This window comes from Camelus bactrianus, chromosome 11 (genome assembly GCF_048773025.1).
Source record: "Camelus bactrianus isolate YW-2024 breed Bactrian camel chromosome 11, ASM4877302v1, whole genome shotgun sequence".
NCBI lineage: Eukaryota > Metazoa > Chordata > Mammalia > Artiodactyla > Camelidae > Camelus > Camelus bactrianus.
The window spans coordinates 76,897,810-76,921,554 of NC_133549.1; the positions used below are offsets into that span (position 1 = coordinate 76,897,810).

The 23,745-nt window shown below is 42.6% G+C and overlaps 1 pseudogene; it reads right to left on the reverse strand.

Annotated features, from left to right (window-relative positions):
* LOC123619190 (nuclear pore complex protein Nup85 pseudogene) overlaps window positions 1-22,018 on the reverse strand; it is a 99,849-nt pseudogene extending 77,831 nt beyond the window's left edge.
* Between the last annotated feature and the right edge of the window lie 1,727 nt (window positions 22,019-23,745).

Below are 23,745 nucleotides of genomic sequence, written 5' to 3' on the forward strand. Positions count from 1 at the left end.
GACTTAGAGTCCAGAAACAGAAAAAACCTGAACTGTGATGGAGCCAGTGTGGCAAACTTTAATGAAAGATAACTATTTAAAACAATTGTGTTGAATGTACTTATTTATATGCATGACTGGGACATTGTACACAAGAAATTGACACATTGTAATTGACTGTACTTTAATTAAAAAAGGCAATAATGAGTGATAAAAAAACAATTGTGTTGAGATAGTTGATTATATACATGGAAAATAGTATTAAATTCAAATCTTACATAGTTCAAATTTAGATGAATACTTTAGTCAGAAAGGAAACACTTAACACTTTCTTGTAAGAAACACAAGGAATATTTCTTTGGCTTTGAGGTAGAGAAAGATTTCTTTATCAAGACACAGCTAGCTCAAACTGACTAACTTTACTACAATAAAATTAACAGCCCTGCTCATCAAACCATAAAGAGGGAGAAAACACAAATTATAAACTGGGAGAAATTATTTTCCATAGATATAACTAAGAATTACATTGTAACACTCCCCCGCCCCCCATTAAAATCCTTTGGATGTCATTAACAGAACCAGAGAGACCTGGAAGAGCCTGCATCACCTGGACCCTACTTCTCCATCTTCATCTCCTCCTCTCATCCTGTTCTTCCAACTGGCTGTTCTCTAGCTATAGTGGCTGAGGATGCTAGTGGTACCAAGCATGGTTGGCTCTGACCATTGTTCAAGTATTAGTTTCAACATCATCTCTACACAGAGGACTTTCCTTATTGTCTCTGTAAAGTAGCCACTTTGCTTTCCAGTTACTATCGTTTCATACTGTTTATTGCCTTCATAATAGTACTTGTAACTGACAAAGTTTTTTGACTAGTTTTATAGCTGAACTCTTGACATCTCTGTGGGAGGTGACTCTGTCTTTAAACCACTTTATCTCCAGGATCATCTGTAACATTGTCTAGCACATAATAGATGTTCAATAAATATTTGTTGAATTAAAGAAAGCTATGAGAGCATCAGCCATCCCCATGGTCATTGTTTAGGATGAATTTAGTAAAAAGGAGACCAAGATGTGAGGGAATTTCATGAAACATGGCAACAGGTTTAATTTCCTAAAGGTGAAGGTGGCATAAAATCTTTCTTTCTTATGCCTGGGAAGTAGCTTAGAATGGTTTGTTCTGTAATTAGTGCATCAGAAAAACACCGCCACCAGCCTCGTAGCTAGTCAACCATTTACATCTTCAAACTCCTGCTGGCCACCCTTCTAACCAGAATCGCTGATGAGAACCAGCTCACTGGAGCCAGGTTGACTTCCTGCCTCTGGACTGAGAGTTCATGATCTCCATTTGCTTAAAAGAGACCACACAGACCCTCCACTGATGGTCACTTTTGTCATTAATTATTTATGTTCTTTTCCAATGGCGACCTACCACATGGCTCAGGAGATAAACCTTGGCATCCGAGAAATTCAGTTTAAATCCCTACTCATTGTTTTGGCATCTCTGAGTTCCCTTTCCTCATGTAAACATGCCAATATTAATATTTATATCATGCTTGGGAAGATTAAAAGAAATAAAATGTGCCAAGTATCTAAAGGAGTGTCTGGCATGAAATAGGAATGGGATTGCTAAGGATTATGTGAAATGAATCTCACAGTGTTTGGAATCTAGGAGTATTCTGTCAGTACCGTCCCCTTCCTTTGCTTCTCTTTGTGTTCACTGCAAAGGAGAAGTTCTCCAACTCTGTGATAACTTATCTTTGCCCTCCCAAGACCCTTTCTTCTCCCTTGTTCACCTCACTCTTGACCAGTGAGGCTGTATGGGCCATACCCCGGGCCCTTGTCCTCTGGCTGGGCTGATGTGGCGCACTGGCGGGAGTGAGGAAGGGCACGAATTCCTCAGCTCCCTCCCTGCGGGGCTGCCAGGTGGGCCCTGTCCCTGGTTCGCAGGTCTCAGCTCTGACAATGGGCCCTCTGCCTGGCGTCCTTTTTCTCTCTGGGTTGCAGTGATTGCTCCTTCTTGCTCCTTCAGGCCTAAGCAAGTAACTCCACTTACTTAAGAACCTGTGTTTCCTTTAGTGATTTCCCAGCATCCTGCACACACTCTGGTCAATCGTTCCTTTGGTAAGCACTGCAGATCATTCTGATGCCATCCCTTTCTGCCAGAATTGGACTGAAAGAATTGGGCTGATACAAGCTCCCTAAATAGCCAGTAGTGTGGTGGTAATTCAGTCAGTCACCGAATTCCACACCCCGCCCTGGATGTATGCACACACACACACACACATGCATGTTCACGAGTCACATTCCCCCGTGTGGGAACCACTGAGACCTCTACTGCCCTCCTGCCCCTCTACTGAGACCTCTCCTGAGACCACCTAGGTGTACCATTTGGTTCTTTGTAGTCGCCAGCCAACCCAACTGTGGTCCAGGAGACTGCCTGCCACTGTCACTCCTGCGGAGGCCTGTGACTCTGCTCTCCGGCTATGTCTCCAATTTGTCATTTGACACAAAGTCCCAATCTGAGCACATTCTTTCAGCTTCCCTGGTCTGGGGACAGTGCTGTTGTTGTGGGTCTCTGACACTTGAGGAATGAGACGTCAGTTATTTCTTCAGTTGAAACACTTCCGTAGACTCCACTTCTTTTCTTTGTGCTCTCCTGCCGAGATGGGGAGCAAAGGCTTTGCTCACTTGCTGGCTGCTTGCACAGTTGCCAGTTCTGTGGAACCATGGTGCTTCCCAGAGCAGCAGAGAGTGAATGGCAAAGAGGCCAGCATGGTGGGATAGATGGCTTTCTTGAATAGATGGCGGTATTTAATGGGATTTGCTGCTAAGGACTGTGGGATGCTAGTATTGATAAATCCTACATCTACTCCAGAAGCAGCTCTAATGCTTCAGTTAAAAGCATTATTCATGGGTACTTATAGATCCAAAACTGCTGATTCTTTTGTTGTTGATTTACAACATTGTGATAGTTTCTGGTGTACAGCAAAGTGATTCAGTTATGTACATATACACATTCATTTTCATATTCTTTTCCATTATGGTTTATTGCCGGATATTGAATATGGTTCCCTGTGTTACACAGTAGTACCTTGTTCTTTATCTATTTTATATATAGCAGTTTGTATCTGCTAGTCCCAGACTCGTAATTTATCCCTCCCACATCTGCTTTTCCCTTTGGTAAGCATCAGTTTGTTTTCTATGTCTTTGAGTTTGTTTCTGTTCCATAAATAAGTCATTTGTGTCATATTTTAGGTTCCACATGTAAAGTGATGTCATATAGTTGTCTTTTCCTGTCTGACTGACTTCTCTTAGTATCATAATCTCTACATCCATCCATGTTGCTGTAAATGGCATTATTCTATTCTTTTTTATGGCTGAGTAGTATTCTATTGTGTATATATACACACCACATCTTCTTTATCCGTTCATCTGTTGATGGACATTTAGGTTGCTTCTATGTCTTGCCTATTGTAAATAGTTATGCTATAAACACTGAGGTGCATGTATCTTTTTGAATTATAGTTTTCTCTGGGCATATGCCTAATAGTGGGATTGCTGGATCATATGGTAACTCTATTTTTAGTTTTTTAAGGACTCTCCATACTGTTTTCTATAGTGGTTGCACCAATTTACATTCCCACCAACAGTGTGTGTGTGGGGTTCCCTTTTCTTCACACCCTCTCCAGCATTTGTTATTTGTAAATTTTATAAATGAAGGCCATTCTGAATAGTGTGAGATGGTATTTCACTGTAGTTTTGATTTGCATTTCTTTAATAATTAGTAATATTGAGCATCTTTTCACGTGCCTATTGGCCATCTGTATGTCTTCTTTAGAGAAATGTCTATTTAGGTCTTCTGCGCATTTTTTGGTTGGGTTGTTTGTTTTTTGTTATTGAGTTGTACGAGCTGTTTGTGTATTTTGGAAACTCTAAACTTATCAAATAACAATTTCCCATTACCGTTTACCTCCAGCTCCTGGTAACCACCATTCTATTTTCTGTTTCTATGAGTTTGGCTACCCTAGATTTCTAGATAAGTAGAATTATACAGTATTTGTCTTACTGTGACTGACTAATTTTACTTAGTATAATGTCCTCAGAGTTCATCCAAGTTGTAGCATATGTTAGAATTGTCTTCCTTTTTAAGGCTGAATAATATTGCATTGCATGTATATACCACATTTTGTATATCCACTCACCCGTTGGTGGACACTTGGGTAGCTTTCAAACCTTTTGGATATTGTGCATAATGGTATTATGGCCATTGGTGTACAAATATTTGTTCAAGTTCCTGCTATAATTCTTTGGGGGTATATACCCAGAAGTGGAATTTCTGGATCATGTGTTATTTCTGTATTTAATTTTTTGAGAAACTACCATACTGTTTCCCACGGTGGCTGCACCATTTTACATTTCCACTAACAGAACAAGGGTTCTAACTGTTCAACAGCCTCACTAACATTGATATTTTCTGTTTTTTTAAATAATAGTCATCCAAATGAATGTGAAGTGTTAAATAATTGTGGTTTGATTTGCAATTCCCTGAAAGCCATCCAAATGAATAAGAATTCTATAATTGTGGTTTGGTTTGCACGTCCCTAATGATTAGGGATGCTGAGCAGCTTTTCATATGCTTAGTCACCATCTGTATAGTTTGGAGAAATGGCTAAAGTCCTTTGCCCATTTTTTAATTGTGTTGTTTGTTTTTAGTTATTGAGTTACAGGACTCCTTTATATATTCTGGATATCAATCCTTTATCAGATAGAGGATTTGCAAATATTTCTCCCACTCCCAAGGGTGCCTTTCCAAACTGTCGACAGTGTCCTTTGGTGCACGTTGAGGAAGTCCAGTTAATCTACTTTTTTGCTTTTATTGCTTATGTTTTTGGTGTCATATCTGATAAATCATTGTCAACTCCGATGTCATGAAGCTTTCCTTATATATTTTCTTTGAAGAGTTTTATGATTTTAGTTCTTATGCTTAGGTCTTTGGTTTTGAGTTAATTTTTGTTTATGGTGTAAGGTAAGGGTCCAACTTTACTCCTATATAAGGAGAAAAGAAAATGAAGAGTAATCAGTCAGATAATTAATTCTCTAAAGAAGTAAAGTAATAGAAGTGATAACCAAAGGCATAATAGAAAAAAATTTCCTAGAGATTCCGAAAAAGGAGAAAACAATAATAAATTACATTTAAAAGAATCATCAAATTCTTGAAAGAGGTCAGTGAAAATCATTCATAAATGGATACTCTGTGGGAGAAAATATTTTTAGGCACATTTTTAAAGGAAAAAAATCCTATTAGTACCCACCAAAAAATAACAGGTTCCCACAAAGGCACAAGGCTCATGCTACCATGACCCTCTTGCACATCAATAAAAGCCAGAAAACAATGGATCAATTTCTATGAGGATTGAAGGGAGAATGTTTTTTACACAAGAATTTCAGACCAAACCTAGTTCTCTGTCAGTAAGGAACAGAGCAGAAAGATATTTTCAGATATGAAAGATTTGAGAAAAACAACTTTGACATACGTATAACTTCATGAAAAAATTCTTGAAGATTCACTCCAGCCAATTTAAAAGATGAAGTAAAATTACTAACTGAAAAATGGCAAAGTCATAGACTAAAAGTACTGGAGGGACACCTGACTTTGGATCAGAATCAATTGGCTACCTACAAGAATCACCACACAGCCACAGGAGAACTAGGAGCTGAGCGAAATGGGCTCACTGCCCCCCTGTGGAACTCTCCTGGAATTCTGCAGTGAAACAGTGATATGCTCTTTGCACAGCACTTTTTTTGAGAAGCTTGGGTTCATACTTACATGACTGTAGAAGAAGCCGGAGAGTTATAAGGCAGAAGGATGACTAGAATTGAGTCTTGATTGTCTTGTTTGTATCACAAGGATGCTGCTTAAAGCGTTTCAAGGAAAAAACGTGCACATAAAAATAGTGCCTAGTTGAGTACCTCTCACACAATATCCTTAATGAGGTTGGACATTAATCAAATTGAAAAAATTAAACACTTCTATAGTGTGAAATGTTGGCAACAGGTGATCATTCAAGTAGAGTGTGAGAGGACTTGCTTGTCAGCCCTTCGCGGGAAATAGCTGGAGGCAATCACAGCTCATTACAGGTTAAATATTTGAAGGGGCTGCTTAAGAACTAATTTGATCCCAAGCAGCAAAATAAAATAAAGGACATAGGAATAGAGAGAGGAAGGTCTAATTTTATTTGGGTAAAAATCACATCTGAGCCCAGGATTTGGGGGCTGGCGGCCCTAGGGTTAGAGTAGGGTGAGCAGTAAAAATGGTGATGTTTGCCCCCACTTCCCCAAACCCCAGGGGTCCTGGGGCCAGGTGTGTCTCGGGATCTCCAGTGTGGCCAAGTCTCCTGGTGAAGGGAAAGAACAAGTAATTTCTCATTTGAAGAACAGAGAAATGCAGGGATTGGACACTATGTGGGCCATTACAGGAAAGTAGGGTTTTGGTTTCAAATGGAAAACTAGATTATGGAAGAAGGCACATTAAAGAGAAAAGGTTTAAAGTTGACCCTTGAACATCCGGGTAGTTAGGGGCACTGACCCCTGTAACTTTCCAGTGTAACTTCACATGTAGCGCTCCATATCTGGGGTTCTGCATCCGCACATTTCACCGACCGTGGATCATGTAGTACCTTAGTACATTTCCCGGAAAAAAAAATCTTCCTGTAAGTGGACCTGCGCACAAGCCTGTGCTGTTCAAGGGCCAACTGTATTTTTAAGTGTCCGTGTCGTCATACATTCCTGATGAAGTGTTCTTTCTCTAGAGCAACGGTACTGTCTCCCCAAGGAGCTGAACGTGCTCTGCACCGCTGGATGTGTGGACCCTTCATGTGCGTCTGGCTTCAAGCCTGGCCTGGACCCAAGGAAATGCTGGCAGGTATCTGATCTGGAAGATCTACTCCTACCGCCAGGGCTATCAAAACTTTTTCTCTGATACTTTTGGCCTGGTGAATGAAAGAACGAAATTTGATTTTGGACACACAGACCTTGAACTGTAACACACCATGGTGAAGAAATTTCTAAAATAGTGTGTTGGTTCAACACTCCCTGGGTCATCTGTGGCTGCTCTCATGGAAGTCTGGCCTGTCTCTACCAGGCAGTTAGCACATTCCGACTATTCCAGTAGACTACAGTTCTTGCCTAAGAGATGAGTCCAGGAATTCTGGGGCAAGAAAAGAGTCTTCCCATCCAGCTTTTAAAGCCAAATGCAGATGATTTTTTTTGTGATCTGATTTTGAGATTATCTATGCTCCTGATCCCTCCATGCATGGTCAAAATTGGGAATATTCATAAATAAGGCATGAATTTTGTTTGAGTTGGGTGTAATACTTGAATGAGTTGGCATGTCTCATGTATGCCAAGGAAGGTTCAAAGTCTTGTTTGGGAAGAGGTTCTCGATCAGAGAACAGTAAGATAAGATAATAATATTGTGCTCCTATAAGGTGGCAAGTGTCTTATACAAACTAGATTATTTATCAATATATTCTCAAAATAATCCATTGGCGGTGGGAGGGGGAAGTTGCCGGGACCCGTGAGGTTAAAAGCTTGTGTGCAGATATATGGCTAGAGTCTGAATTTGAACCCTGCTCTGGGTCACTGTTTTGCTCCAGAGGAAAACAATACCGTTTTGTTAGTTAGTCCCCACAGCTCAAGCTAAACCTTGGTCTAGAAGCTGCTACCTTCCTTAACCTCACACATCTTAACCCAATTCCTGTATCCCTGGTCAAGGGAACCATCTGTAAGAAGGACTTGAACCAGGGCCATGCTGGGGGTGGAGGGGGATATAATCATTTTGCTTTTATTGCTTCTCTCCAAGCCTGTTGCTTAGCGCTGTTTTCCATTCATCAAGGTAATGATAGTCCTTCTAAATTAAACATGATTTTGCTTCTCAGGGAAAAAAAAAAAAAAGCTCAAAGGAAACATCAGAGTTAATTAGAAGAAAGAGCTAGTGTAGATGCTGACAGAAAGAAGCCCATCAAAGGCAATGTTAAGGGGGACCCCACATCATCAAAGCAGAGCCATTCAATTGCAAATAGCGTTCTATTTCAGCTTTGTAGGGCAGAGGGCATTCTGGGATCCTGCCAGTCTGCAAGCACGGGGCTCTCTACCAGTGGTGTCTGAATTGAAGAGCAGATGCCCCTTGAGAAAAGGAGCTTGAAGTCAAGGTGGCCTCTCTGTGTGATTTTGAAGTCCACAACATTTAACTGGGGGCTCTCTCATGGTCTTTGTCCAAATGGTGACACATGGAATGTTTGTTCTCCGAGGTGGGCAGAAGTCCTTAGTTTTCTTAGATTTCCAGTTCAAATTCGCCCATGTGCTATGTGTAAGCATCTGTGCAAGGTTCTGGTAGCCTTTGTTCACCTCATACTTTGGCCGGTTTTTGATACCCAAAGTGATTCAAAAAATTGAAATCCTGAAGTTTTTTTTTGCTTTAATTGGTAGGGAGTTTGGCACCACTTGAAATAAACAACGTTCTATTCCGGCTTCGGCCTGTGCTGTGTTCACTTTGAGTTTGCTTCATGTCTCTTGGCATCCTTGGTTGGCTTCTTCCTCCAGTTGTCAGATCGTCCCCTCTTTCCTAGGATACTGGAACTCTGGCGAGAATTCTGTTTCTTCCCTTCCAATGTAGGTATCTGTACAGGCACTACTCATACACTTGGGGTTCTGCCTTTCCCCCCAGCTTTATTGCCATGTAATTGACATATAACATTGTGTTCGTTTAAGGTGTAAAACAATGATTTGATGTATGTGTATATTGCAAAATGATCACCACAATAAGTCAACATCCATCATCTCACATAGTTACATTTTTTCCTTGTGTTGAGAATTTTCAAGATCTACTCCTTAGCAACTTCCAAATATATGAATACAGTACTGTTAACTGAAGTCACCGTGCTATACATTACACCCCCAGAATTGATTTATTTTATAACTGGAAGTTTGTGCCTTTTGACCCTCTTTACCAGTTTTCCCCACCTACCCTTCTCGCCTCTGGCAACCACCAATCTGTTCTTTGTATCTGAGAGTTTGCATTTTGTAGATTCCACACCTAAGTGAGATCACACCATATTTGTCTTTTTTTGTCTGACTTATTTCACTTAGCATAATACCCTCACGTTTCATCCGTGTTGTTACAAATGGCAGGATTTTCTTCTTTTTTATGGCTGAATAATATTCATATCTTCCATATCCATTCATCCATCAGTGGACACTTAGGTTGTTCTATATCTTGACTATTGTAAATAATGCTGAAATAAACATAGCGGTGTAGGTATTGTTTCGAGATAGGGATTCAATTTCCTTTGGATATGTATTGGGTCCTACTTCTATTGCTCCTCTGACATTGCTCCCATTAAAGTGAGTCATGGTGCCTACCAAATCTACTGGGATTTTTTTATGTCTGTCCCCCTTTGGCTTCCCAGCAGCAGTCATGCTGGGAACACATACTCCTGATCTTTTAATTCTATTGCCCAGTGCTCAGTACTCCTTTACCTTTCCTACTAGTCAGACTCTCTCAAATATCCTTTAACTGTCTCTTTTTCTTTTTCTTTTTTTTTCTTGACATACGGTCAGTTACAATGTGTCAATTTCTGGTGTACAGCACAGTGTTCTAGTCATGCAAATACATGCATATATTTGTTTTCATATTCTTTTTCACCAAAGGTTATTACCAGATGCTGACTATTAACTGTCCTCTTCTGATCCCTTTTCTTTGACGGCTTTTATTTTTATTTCTAAAACTTTTTGTTTGAGTCATGATCAAAATAAGATCTGCATATTATAATCGGCTGATATGTCTTTTAAAAGTTATAAATCCAAGGATTGGCAAACTTATTCTGTAAAAAGCCAGACAGTAAATAGTTTAGTCTTTGGGCACCTACAATCTCCATGACAACCACTCAACTCTGGCACTAGCACAGAAACGCAATTCATAAATAAATGGACATGGCTGTGTTCTAATAATTTTTTTTATAGAAATAGTGTGGTGGCCAGACTTGGCCTATAGATCCATGGTGTGCTGACCCATGTTTCAATCTGTAGGTGCTCTCTTTCTCCTGTTTCCCGTATGTGGTTTATTTTTGAAGGAACTGTATCATTTGTTATATAGAACAAATCTGGATTTTGCTGCTTACATGTTCCTCTGTCTCCTGTATTACTTGGAAATTTGTAATTAGATCTAGAGGCTTGATCAGACTCAGTTTTGATTTTTTTTTTTGACAAGACTAAATCAGAGGTGGTAACGTGTGTTTTTGTCAACTGGCGTAATATAACGTGAAGCTGACCTTCTTTTCATGAGTTCTCAGCTATTGATGACCATGGCCTAGATCTATCACTTCATTACGGCTTTGCAAAATGATGCTTAAAGGTGACATAATTCCTTCTTCATTGACTAGCTGGAACTATATAAAGACAGACTTTCCCTCATTAACTATTTTCAAACCCAAAGATATATTTTGTATAGAAAGGGCAGAATAAGTGTTCGATTATTTCCCTTTTATTTACCAGTTTTCAAAATAATGAGTTGGCTACCTAACATCCTCCAAAATTGACCAGTCAGGTCATTGTTTTTTTTATAGTATAACTTTGAACTAATGGACTTCGAACATTTGAAGTGTTTCACTCTATTGTATGAATATCCTTTTGATGCTAAAATGGTGCTATTTTTGGCCAGTAGGAAATTATTCATTCTTCTTTTGGCAAGCCCTCACTTGATTTCAAGATATTCTTTGGTTTCAGGCATGCAGAGATATTCAGCACATCTCAAACCTTTCTTACTCTAGACCTGGAATCAAGGAGTCCTTTTCCTTTTACTGGGAAGTGGTAGTTAGAGATCACAATCTGAGCACTAAAGGTGTTCACTACTGCTGGATTAGTCTTTATTTCCAGGCTTTTTATTATTTTTTTTTTGGAACAAAGCTAAGAAATATTTTTAAGTTACGATAATCACGGGTTCATATTGATATTTACACTCCAACACAGGATGTTATGCACTCTTATTTTGCATCCATTCAAATTATTTTGTTTTAAAATCACCAAAAATACGTTCTTTTTGTGTTACTGCGTTACAGTGGCATGCCACCATATTTTTGATATTAATTAGATTATGTCTTCATTGTCCATGCACATCTGTGTGCTGTTGTTCAGGGCAATAGTACTGGAAATCCACTGGTCAGAAGATGTGCAATTGCATCTCCTATTTAATCATCTTCTGCTTGCAGTAGGCATAAGCCCATCAGTCATGGGAAATATTTGGAGAGTTAGATTATTTCTAGATTGCATTAGTTGGTAAGGCTTCACTTTCAGCTGTCAATCATATTTAAGAAAGTGAAAATCAGAAAGGCTGAGCTTGCAAAAACTCTCTTAAAATGACAGGCATCCGTCATTCTTTCTCAAATTTTATGTAATCCTCTAAAACTGACGGTGGCACAGAAAAAGAAATACAGCAGAGAAATTTCTTTGCTCCCTGCCTCTCCCTTGTTCCCTGTGGTGAAATTGGAACTTTAAATGGAACCTTAATAATGGAACAATCTCCAGGTTTATTGATTTTCTTCAATAAGTTCCTTAATCTACTCAGGCATGTTTTTGTTTTCCGACATAAAGCAAAGTCTAATTCCAAGTGCTTGATGTTAAGTTATTTGAAGTGTTGAAATAAACACTGAAGTTAGTTGGAAACTAATTCAATCAGCTACAGTTACAAGGGAAAAACAATATAAATACTCATTAGACAATAGTTATTTATTTGATGCCACAAAACATAAAAGTTACCTTTCAAAAACACATAAAATAAAGTTGAGGTACTATACGGAAATAAATCCCAGGACCGGAAAAAATTTAAGCCAGAACCCAAGGTCAAGATTATTGGGGGTGGGCAAGGGTGTTAGAATCTAGAAATAGAGACTGGTGAATCTTGGGTATTTAATGCTGATGAGTTGAATGTTCATTTTTAAGATTCCTAGTGCCCAAGTTAAAGAGAGAAACATAGTAATCAACTTTATTTTCTCTGTAGAAATATTGAATGGTAGACTTGAAGTGTCTTCATCAAAATCTTTATTGAATACACTAACAGGTCTTTACTGCTCCTTGTGGTGGCCCATAACGTCAGACAAAGTCACGATGCTAAAATATAAAATTTAATTCAGAAGGATATGCTGAGACAGTATTTTCCAAATCTCCTGGTCTAGCTAAGCCTATGGCCTTAATGATCACTGTATAATGCCTTAGAGGGCTTAGAAGAAAGGTTTTAGTTCGTCTGAGAATGACTGTTGTTGAATTATTCAGAATTATAAAATCAGAAGGTTATATAGTTGTATTTAAAGGGAGCTGTTTTCAGAAGTGTCAGTGGAAACTTATGCTTCATTGTTTCTAGACCAACTTTCTTAAAGCTTGTTTTCCACTTCTTGGGCATGTCAGTAATTACACCAGAGCCCTTTTTCTTTAAAGGTATAGTTGTGTCTCATGGGTGGGGCCCAAAGCCCGCAGTGGTGAAACCTAAAGGGATTATGAGTAGAGCTAGACCTACAACACCAAGAAACCGTGTTGTGATGGCTTCGCAATCTACACACGTCACAGAGCTGGGGAGGGGAGTCTGTAGAGTTCCCAGCTGTTGGTGAACATTGCTAGCTAGATCAGACGACTCTTGGAAGTTGTGAATTGGAAAAAAAAAATTTCTTTTAAGAGTTACTGTGCAAAGCTTCCTGATCTTAACTTTATTGGCCTCATTAGTAATTAGTAAAGGTTTTATGAGCAAAGGCACATAAGCATTCAGCTTATGCTATACGCTGCTTCCAAATCATACTTGCCGTGATTTATGAGATGAAATGAGAATGGAAAAATGTGGGCTATAGCATGTGTCTTCACTGAAAGAAAGCAATTGAGATCCTTTCCTAGTGTCACCCTGAGCCTCTTAGTAATGATCAGAAAGGGGTTCAAAGGGCACCTGTCATTAATGCATTTCGCCAACCTTTTCTTGCTGGAGACCAGAGTACAGGTTGCATTCAGATGGTATAGGTGTACTTCCTCCTCTGACATCCAGGTTCCCACAACATCCCACAGGTCACGGGAGAAGGGAGCTGACTTCTCTAGATCTACGCTGAGGATGACACAGAAGCCTGGGAGCCCCTTTCTCTCATCCTCTCTGCTGTTTGGGCTCCTTTCTCTGCTTTGCTTCTTAGAAATGAAAACAGGAAGGGGATCAAATGTTTGAAGTCAGGTAAATAAGCTTTAATTATTTATTCGTGTTTCCCTCTCTACCGTTTTCACAGAATCCATTATTACTTGATGGAAACCTCACTGGTTATTTGCATTGCTGTTCTTTTTCCAAATTGGGGAAAGAGAGTTGCTTTTGGAATCCGATGGACCTGTGTTTGAACCTCACATCTGCCGCTTAGTTATCTGAGCAACCTGCAGCACTTCTTTGAGCCTCACTGTCTTCTCTGTAAAGTGGGGACAATGCTTCTTTCCACACAGGGTTGCTGTAGGGTTTAAATGAAATAAATCACACAAAGCACATCGCCCCGGGTTTGGCACACAGGAGAACCAGTGAAAGTTTGTATTCTGACCATTCCTGCGGTTGGAGTCAGGTCCGGGCTCTTTAAAGGACAAGGCCACCCTGTGGACAAGTGGGAAAGCAGATGGAAACTTTTGGGAATAGCTCAGACTTTTTGTTGTTGGCTCTTCTTTCCAAAAGCTCCACAAAGAGAAAGCTCGATACCCCGCAGCTCTGGGAACTGAGAAGACTAAGGGACTCCCAGAGCCATGGGGCTACGGAGAGGTTCCCTGGAAAGTGGGATTCAGTCCTTCCAGAGACAGGTGTCTTCTCCTAGAATTAGACAAACATGAGCGTTGGAAGAGCTGTCAGGGCATGGAGGACCAGCAGCTTGGGCCTGGGCCGTAGGAGGGGATGGGACTCCGGGGGCTCCTAGGATTCAGACTGAGCCCTCAAAATACTGCCAGGGCTTCCACAGGCAGTCAGTCCTGAGACTCGCTCCTGCTAGCCAGACTCACCAAAGACCAGCTTGTGAACGAGACGCCACATGATTTGTGTTGGGATGGATACTCCTTCCACCTGGATCATACCCTTCCAAATATCAAAGAACACTATAAGCAGTTAAGGATTATCTTTATAATCTTCAGAACCACCACTTATTAAGTGTCCAATGTATGCTGAGCAAACACATTCTCTTAATTTTAGGTGGAGTTTCTGCAAAACCTGAGACCACAGCATGCGTGCCATCAGTTGATTTTGAGACATGATCCCAGGGAATAGGGAGTGGGCCAGGGGGGCTGGGAAGAGTAAACCAGGAAGGGAGGGAAGGTGATCCAAGGGTCTGTTACTGGGCTCATCACTGTGGTGCACAAGTGGGGCTCAATCGCACCTGAGAACCTCTGGCTAGAACCTGCTTCAGAATCGTCTGCCCAAGACATAGAAGTGTTTGTTTCCTGATTTCTGTCCATCATTGGTCATGCCCAGGGTGTGGTGTTAGCTCCTTCTAGTTTCTAGGTTTGTGCATATGCCAGAATGGTTGAGTGGGATCCTGTACGCATCCCACAGGGAGGGGCCCAGGAGGCGTGGGGAAAGAATGCAAGAGATGCTTGCATGTTGGGCTGAGACGTTCTGAAGCTTCCCCTCTGTGCAACTAGTAGCTGCAGCAATGGCCAAGAAAGTCGTCTGAGAGGATGTGAGACAGGGCACAGGAGAGGTCTAGCATAACCTTGAATCCTTATAGCAACTCCCCAAGGTCGATAACAGCAGTGTCACCTTACTGATGGAGTAACCGAAGCTTGGAGAAGGGAAGTCACTGACTCACAGTCACGCAGCTCTAAGTGGCAGGGCCAGAATTCCCATGCAGGCTCGTGTTAACTTTAAAGCATGTGCTAGACTTCTCTGCTGGGATGCTGGGCTAGACACCTTCCGTTGGTCCCTCGAGATTCTCTCTCCTGCCTTCTCTGCCCTGGGAAGATGATCTACAGGGATAACGCCAAAGAGGTCTCTTTCCCACTGGCTCCTGGTGGGGGCAGTGTAACGGGGAGTGCCAGCAAGTGACCAGAGAGAGGGGGAGGGCACGATCAGGGTAGTTATTCCTTTGGTTCCCTCCCTGCAAGGTTGCCTGGGACTAGCTGTGTCCCCAGATGGAGTGTCACAGCTCTTTCCAGGATGTGCATCCACTCTTTAGTTTCCCTCTTTGTTCTCTGAGTGCCCTTTCTTTGCTCCTTCAATCTTAGGGAGGCAGTGTTATTAGTCACTTATGAATTTCTTCTACCTTCTCCACACCTCTTCAAATTGTCCTAGTTTGAGCGTGCTGTGCCCTGCTGAGGGACCCTGATTGATACACCCACCTCCCAGACGTGCTGGAAAAGTACAGAATCATAGCACAGGTGTTCTCTGCCTAGGTCTGCCTCAGTGTCACCCGCAGCAGAGAGCAATGACTTTAATGACCAAAGACGCCTCCTGGGTTAGGGCTGGTCTCTGTCCACCAGACAGTGCTGAGAAAGGTCAGTGTTATTTCTCACCTCTTACCTAAATTCTGTGCACACAAACTTCCTTCCATGTACGCCATTTCTCTCAGATAGATTAATAATTTAATAATAACTGCTTAACCTCAGCTATGATTGGCTTTGATGTCCAAGTCCATTTCTCCCTTCTTTAGTGGGGGTGACATCTATCCTTTGAGATGTTTCTAAGTGTGGCTAATCTCTTTATTCTAGAGGGATTACGCTCACTTTCCTCATGGGGGATCAGAGCATTCCCAAGTATTCTAAGAGAAGAGCTATCAATTCAGTTCATTAGGTGGTGAGCCTGTTGGACTGATGCACGAACTACCTCCTTGAAGCCTGATTGTCTTCCCTTTGGTACATAGCCAGGACTTAGCTGGGGGGAGGGGAGGAGGAGGGGGAGGAAGGGGGGAGGAGGGGGAAGAGAGGTTTGCCGCTACCTCCTCCCTGAAAACTCCAGCTCCACTTATATGCCTCTCAGTACCTCCAAGTGTTCGACAATTCGCTGCACTCATTTTGAATAATAAAAAAAAAGACCAGCTCTGGGCTTGAACAAGCATGTTTGTATTCAAGGTTTAAAGCATTTCTTTTATGGGTCCCCTGCTGTGCCTCTGATTGTTTCCCTTTCCTTGGAGCTTGAATGATTGTTTATTAAACATAATAATAATAATAAAGTGGAGGTAGGGTCCCTTAGTTGGCATTAGTTCAGATTCCAATTTAATCTGTCCCCAGTCTCACTTCATTACAAGTCTATTCAGTTGTGTGTTTCATAACCAGCATGTGTCACGGTGAGCGAAGTCAAGCTTCAGAATAACATGTCAGTAAGATGGTTGTTCATGGAACACAGTACCTCTGGTCTATAATTAAAACACACACACACACACACACACACACAACAACCTGGTTCAAAAAAAAAAAAAAACAATTAGAAACTTGCTTCATTGCCTAGAACCAAGGAGCTTTGAAATAGCAAAGACTGCCTTCCTGAACCAGGAGGCCTGTTCCTGTGAATGTCAGGATAGGGAGAGACGCTTCCTGACCTCTCAGATGGGGGAGCAGGGCGCCTCTGAACCTCTGAAAAGCTAGGAGGGGCATGAGCCTTCGGTCGCTATCCTTCCAGAAACAGTGTGCTTAGAATGATGGGCTGTGCTTCTTGTTAGCAGTATGACCTCAGCTCCTTCAGCTGTAAAGTGGGAGTGATAATAGCGATATCCGCAGCTGTTGGACAGATAACAAAACACGCCGGACTGCAAGTGATGAACAGAGTGCCCTGCGCGTAGTCAGTGCCCAGTGCACGGTAGCTGCTTTTATCATTGTGCGAGATCACATTACAAAATAACCTTATCAATTGTCAGGAATAATGACTGCTTCAAAAGGCCTTAGGTCACGATGGGAGGAGGAAATAAAGATGATGCTTTTAAGGGTGTGAGTCTAAGTGAACACATAGATTCAAATGTGTAAGAAAACACCATAGAAATGGTCTTTGGCTGTAAGAATGTTATTACCAAGTCCAAACTCATTTTGCTTTGCCACATGACAGGCCAACAAGCAAGAGTCAGGGTGTGGGTCTTGGAAATCATGTTAAAAGAGCTGGTTTAACTTCAACTATACCTTAAAAAAATTGTTAACCTGGAAAAAATAATGACTTACAAAATGAATGAAATATAAAGCAGTCTTCTAATGGAATTAAGTAGAAAAGAGAAGCTGGTTTAACTGAACTCAGTGGAACCTTGCTCCTGGTTTTGTAGAGGGTGCTAACGTCCCAGCAAGGCTCTCAGACACTCCGAGGCAACCAGGAGCCACCTCTGTGCTCCTGAGGGTAGTGGCCAAGCGGGAAGCCTCCCTGTGTTACAGAGTCCAAACTCTTCTGCTCACCACACGACAGCCAATAAATCAGGAGATGAGATACTGGGGCAAGGAATAACAACTTTATTCAGAAAGCAAGCAGACCGAGAAGATGGGGGACTGACGTCCTAGAGAACCATCTCACCCAAGTCAGAATTCAGGCTCCTTTTATACTAAAAAGGGGAGGGGTGTGATTGGTTACTATAAACTTCTTGGTGTCGGAATCCTTTGTTCCTGCAGCTGTCCGTGTAGGTCAGGTCGTGATGTTCCTGTAAACCTCCAACAAGACAAATGTTACTCTCTGTTCTGCAGCATTTTTATCTCAATGTGAATGGAAAAGTGTCGTACCCTTAAAGATCAGAGCTGGAGAATAGGCTGTCCTGTATACTTCAGGCTACAGGCAACATTCTTTTGCTAAAAGTGCAGAACCAGCATGACTAAGCACAGGAAACAGAGCCCAGGGTTACAGCTAAAGGGACGGATCTAATATGGAGTCAGATTTGTTCTTCCCTGTTACAAGAAGGAAAAAGGACATCTGGTGAGTTTGGGGCTGGAAGCAACTCCCCAAGAAGATGCTCGGGTTACATAAAAAAGGTGGTTGCTTCACAAAAGAAGATACACAGATGGCAAATAAGCATATGAAAAGATGATTTACATCATATGCCATCAGGGAAATGCAAATTACAACAATAATGAGATAGCACCACACACCTATTAGAATGGCCAAAAGCGCCAAATGATGGTGAGGATGCGGAGCAACAGGAACTCTCACGCGTGGCGGTGGGACTGTAAAAGGGTACGGACAATTTGGAAGACAGTGTGGTGGTTTCTTACAAAACTAAACATGCTCTTACCATACGATTCAGCAATCATGCTTCTTGATATTTATCCCCCAAAGTTGAAAACTTATGTCCACACAAAAACCTATGCGCAGACGTTTATAGCAGCTTTATTCATAATTCCCAGAACTTGGAAGCCACCAAGATATCCTTCAGTAGGTGAATGGATGAACTGTGATGCATCCAGACAATGGAATATTATTCAGTGCTAAAAAGAAATGAGCTATCAAGCTATGAAAAGACGTGGAAGAAACTTAAATTCGTATTACGAGGTAAAAGAAGCTAATCTGAAAAGGCTATATTCTGTGTAATTCCAGCTATATGACATTCTGGACAAGGCAAAACTTTGGAGACAGTAAAATGACCAGTCATTATCAAGTCCTGTTGCCAGGGAGGGAGGAATGTCAGACTGCTACGCATAAAACAAGGTTAGGATTTAAGAAGAGACAAGAGCCTGGGGTCTGGGGATGAGAAGGTAGAGTGGAGGAGGGGCAGCAGGCTGTGGGTCCAAGGTTCAAGGTGGTCAGGAACTGGGAGAACAGAAATGTCCGGGGGTCTTTGGAAGCTTTTTGCTGCCGGGTCTGTGATGTAAACCATCTCTTCTCTCTCCTCCAGGATAGCCTCAGGCACCTTCATGTAGTTTACAAATTCTTTTGTGTGAGTGGATTTCGTAGGGGAACTCAAAAGGTGCCGAGTTCTACCAGTGGGTTTTTGGAGGTGAAAGCTGGGACAGTTTTAGGAGACGCAGGAAGCAGAAAAAGAGGAGGCAGCTGGCTTCATGGTTGTAGTAAGAAATACACTTTAAATATCCTCTGAAGCTGTCCGGTCTCAGCCGGTGAGGTGAGCATCCACACAGGGGTGTGTTGACCTCCTGAAGACAGGTACTCAGCCAAGCTCACATAGTCCTAGTGAGGAGACCGGCTAAGTCTAGCTCCCAGTAAAGCAAGGGCACCCCTCCCCCACCAGCCCTCTACATTCGGTGCTCATATTTTGAAATGAGGTCATCTGTAGAATTTCTATTCTTGAGAATTTTCACTGAGGCTCATGCTCTGGTTCGTTTAGAACCAAGAAACTTACTCAAGGAAGAGCTAAAATTAGGAAGAGGAATATAACAGTTATCTGTATAATGCTATGGCAGTTTTGAGTCCTAGCCACCCATACTGAAGTCCGCTAACTCTATCCAGTCATGCCCAGGTGGACACACGTGGGGCTGAGTCCGTGACCTGGAGGAGATGCAGTAGGTCTGTTGGAGTATGGAGTACATTCCAGATTTTAGACTTGGCCTGCTTTTCTGACTGCTTGTGTGTCATTTAATAAACCACCGTATTCCTAAATAACACCAGCACTTTCTTGTATTTGGACATTTTAAGCATTCGGGACAGAGAGATCCAGTGGTCCACTCTGGCCACAGGATCTATGGTGACCTCAAGCTAGCCATGTGGCACATAGACATATTCCTTGTTCTGGTTGGAGTGCATCCCCCGAGATTTATCCAAGGCCTGGAGAATTTTATTCTGGGCTAGTGATTACTCTGCTGTCTCTCAGGACTGACAGTTCTCCAGAGTCAAGCTCAAAGGCATGATGTCAGGATAGCCTGGTTACGGGAGCTCCTGCATTTCTCACCTAGGCTGTCACATGGCTTGACTGCTCAGCTGGGCTCTTAGCAGCCCAGGCAAAGGGACTGAGATCCAGACATTTCACAGCAATGAAAAAGTTGGGATTCCTTCTTCCTTGAAATCCTTTCTTCCCCTGTATTCTCTGGGAATATTCCTCCTGCTTCACTGGTGCTCATTCCCAGTCCCTTTCCTGGGGATTCCTCATCCTCTTGACCCCTTAAATGTTGGATGCCCAGGATTTATCCCTGCCATCTTGTCTTCTCATTTATATGTGTGCCCTGGGTGAACTTATCCTATGACTTTAAATATCATCTATATGCTGGTGACTCTCCCGTTTTTGTTTCTCCTTTTGAAATTCTAGGCATATATTCAACTGCATACTTTATATTTCCACTTAGATGGCTCACAATCATCTCCAAGTATGCATGTGTCAAACTGGACACTTGATTTTTTGCCCTTCTCCTCCCCAAATTACACTCTCCCAGTATCCTCTAAATTAGAGCAGGTTGCCTCAATTCACCCTTTTGCTCAGACTTATATACTGAACTACACCCTGATTGTTCCCTTGTCTCTCACACTGCACACCAAGTCGGTCAGAATATCTCCATCTATTCACTGCTCACAGATCCTCTGCTACCGTCTGCCCCAAGCCATCATGGCCTGTCACCTAATCACTGACCAGACATTCCTAACTGGTCTTCCTGCCCTTGTGCATTCTTGCTGCAGCCCGTGGGACCATTGTGATATGTGATTCTAATCATGACACTCCCATTCAATAAATAACCTGATATTACTCTTGAGTAAAATTCCAAATCCCTTTCAAGCCCTTAATTGTCAGGTGCCCACTTTGACCTCATCTTCTCTCCAACAATGCTGGTCTCCTCACTGTGCCATGAGCACAAAGGATTCTTCTGCCCCAGGGCCTTTGCATATGCCCATCTCTCTATCAGGACCAGTCTTCTCTCAGATGTCCCCATAACTTAGCCTCTCACTTCATTTATGCTTCTGCTTAAATCTCTCATCTGGAGAGCTGTCACTGACCACATGATCTGAAATAGCACCTCCCACCACTTTCTATCTTCTTACTTTTTGTTCATAGCAATTATTTCTATCCGTGTTTTTATTACATATTGTTATGTTAATTTGTTTACACTTACCTCCCTTCATCTGGTTTGTTCACTCCTATATTCTAAACACCTAGGAATAGTGTCAGACACAAGCTAAGCTTTCATACATATTTGTTGAATGAATGAAGGCACAAGTAAATTAGGGAATGAGAAAGCATGTGGGCTCTCTCTGCAAAGAATGAACGTACTCAACAGAATTGGATTCACTCAAACTTTTCTAAAAGTGAATCAATCTTTTGGGCAGAGAATCCCTATTAATACTTGGCAATTTTCCTGCACATGAAATGGGTAGAATATTGCAGTGGTGGGGGGTTGTCAACAAGCTGCTATAGGTGATCCCACTTGTTCCTTTTCTTTAGCTCATTCTAAGGTCTTTGGAACAGAAAAGACCCAAAGGGCATGAGGCTTGACTCTGACTCGCAGCAGCCAGGATGCCCAGGACCCTTGGGGCCCTACCTCTCCCGGCTGCCTTGGGTGTTACTATCACCTTCTTTATTCTCAGGAAAGCTGTAGAAGCTTTCTGATTACTTGCTTTGGTTGTGCAAAAACTGGGGTATAAATAGGGCCTCCTTCACACAGTTATTGGAAGATCAGACAGAGCAGCCATAATACACTTAATACTGCGCCTGACACATACTAAGCACTCACAGAAGAGCAGCTGCTCTGAAGAGCATGGTGATGGTGATGATCCTCACCATCACGAAGAAGGAGGCAGATGATGATGTTGCCAGCTGGAAGGCAGGATGGCTTGGAAAAAGATGGGAACCGGGATCAGGAGACTGACGGTTCAAGGCTTCCACTAGCTGAGCTGATAGTAGGCATGGAGTAAATACATGGTGGATGAATGATTCTCCCCAGTTAATGGCCTCTTCCTATCAGAAGCTTTCCACAGCGCGGCTCGGGGCCTCCGGACAAGCATGGTGAGGGCACGACTTTGTATCACTCTCAGCTCCTGGCTGGAGAGCCCCTGCGGGTGTTAGTTAACGTAACAGCTGTGATTGGATCCCTGGAAGGGAAGTGTGCTAGCCTCACTCTCAGCTCGTTCTCCTTCTGCATGGGTCTGTTGGCGGTCATCCTCCTGGTCAGACAGAAACCCAGGCCCGTGTTTTCAGCAGGGCTGGTGATTCTGTAACTCACATTCTTTTTGTGACCCTGGCCTCAGACACTGTCACCATTGATCTCTATCTCTGTATGTGGCCAACCGCATCTCTCTGTCTCTCCCTGTCTTTCTTTGTCTTCTTTCTTCCTCCCTCTTTGTTTTGTTTCCTCTTTGTTGCCTTTATTTTGCTTTACTATTTTTATCTTCCTCTTTTCATTTCCTCCCACACTCTTTTCACTTCGATTTTCTTTACCTTCATTGCAAAAGGGCAGCGATGGAGGGGCAGCGTCAGGTGCCCAAGTGGCTGGTCACTGGCTGGGGCTTCCCTGGAGAGCAGGCAGCCCCATGTATTCCGGGAGCAGCAGCGGAGTACCTCTCTCTCTCTCTTTCTCTCTCTCCCTCCATCATCCTTAATATAAGGAGGCTGCTGCCAGGGTTGCAAGACCCTGGGAAATTACACGGAAGTTTACAGAGAGAGAACAAGGGTCTTTGATTTTTCCACCTCGTTCCATCTAAGAGAGATTGGAAAGAAGCATCTAAGGTTGAGTGGCCCAGAGTAATGGAGCTTCACAGGGAGAGGCTCTAGGGAAAGATCACAGTTCTGTGCTCTGGAAACTCTGCCTTCCAAATGTGCATTTCGGACAAGTTGTTTCCCCTGCCTGAACCTCAGTTCCCTCATCTGAGAAACAGAAGGCTTAAACTGTCTTCTAAGACAACTCTGCCTCCAGGCCCCCAATAATTTTAAACTGAGAAGGGAAATTCTGTCACTCGTGGTACCTAACACTTTACCCACATGCAGTACTGATTCTAGGACAACAGTGGCCTTGTCTCTTTGCTCATGTGGCTCCAACTCAAAGTATGGAGGTCCTATTTTAGTGTGGGCATTTGTCCTTTGACCTCTGACCAGCGCATGCACATGCTTTCCCTGCAAATAAACCTTCACATTTTTCTATGGAAGGTTATGGCAAGAACAAGGTCAGTCTGCAGTGTTTTAGTTACTGTCACTGCTGGGGGCTCCATCTGCACACACGCGGCACAGACAGAGGGGTGAAGAGCTTCCTTTCTGTCCCAACATCCCTATGGTTTTTGAAGGAGTTGATTTTTCCTCACTCCGATCATGTGACTCTAATGAAGGATGCCTATCATAGTATTCCCACCCCCATACCCGCAGAGCTGGGCACGTGGCACAAATACCCGCCACCATCCTTCCCTTGGCAGGGGCAGGGAAAAGACGTTTTGCTTCAGTACAGATGTCAGCTGCCAGTAGCCCTGTCCCCTACCCCACGTAGAAGTCAGTTCTGAAAGGGAAAGAATAGAGCCAGTGCTCAGAGAGAAGCAGAGACAAGGGATGGGAAAAGAGAAACCTGATGACATTTGAATTCCAGGTTCTCCATCTGAGGCCGGGACGATCCAGGTTTCTGCCTCTCTGACGCTTGGTTATTGGGTTCTTTAAACACAGCTTGGCAGACCACCGAGAGCCTCTGGTAAACCACCTGTTTTGCTTAAGCCAATGTGAGTAGTTCTCTCTCACGTACACTCCAGAAGACTGGGAAACCAGCAAAGGCAGCTGTGAGTCAGGGTTCTCCAGAGAAACAGGACCAACAGGAGATTAATTTCAATACGTAAAATTTATTAGAAGAAATTTGCTCACACGATTATGGAGGCTCTGAGAAGCCCCATGATCTGCCATCTACAAGCTGGA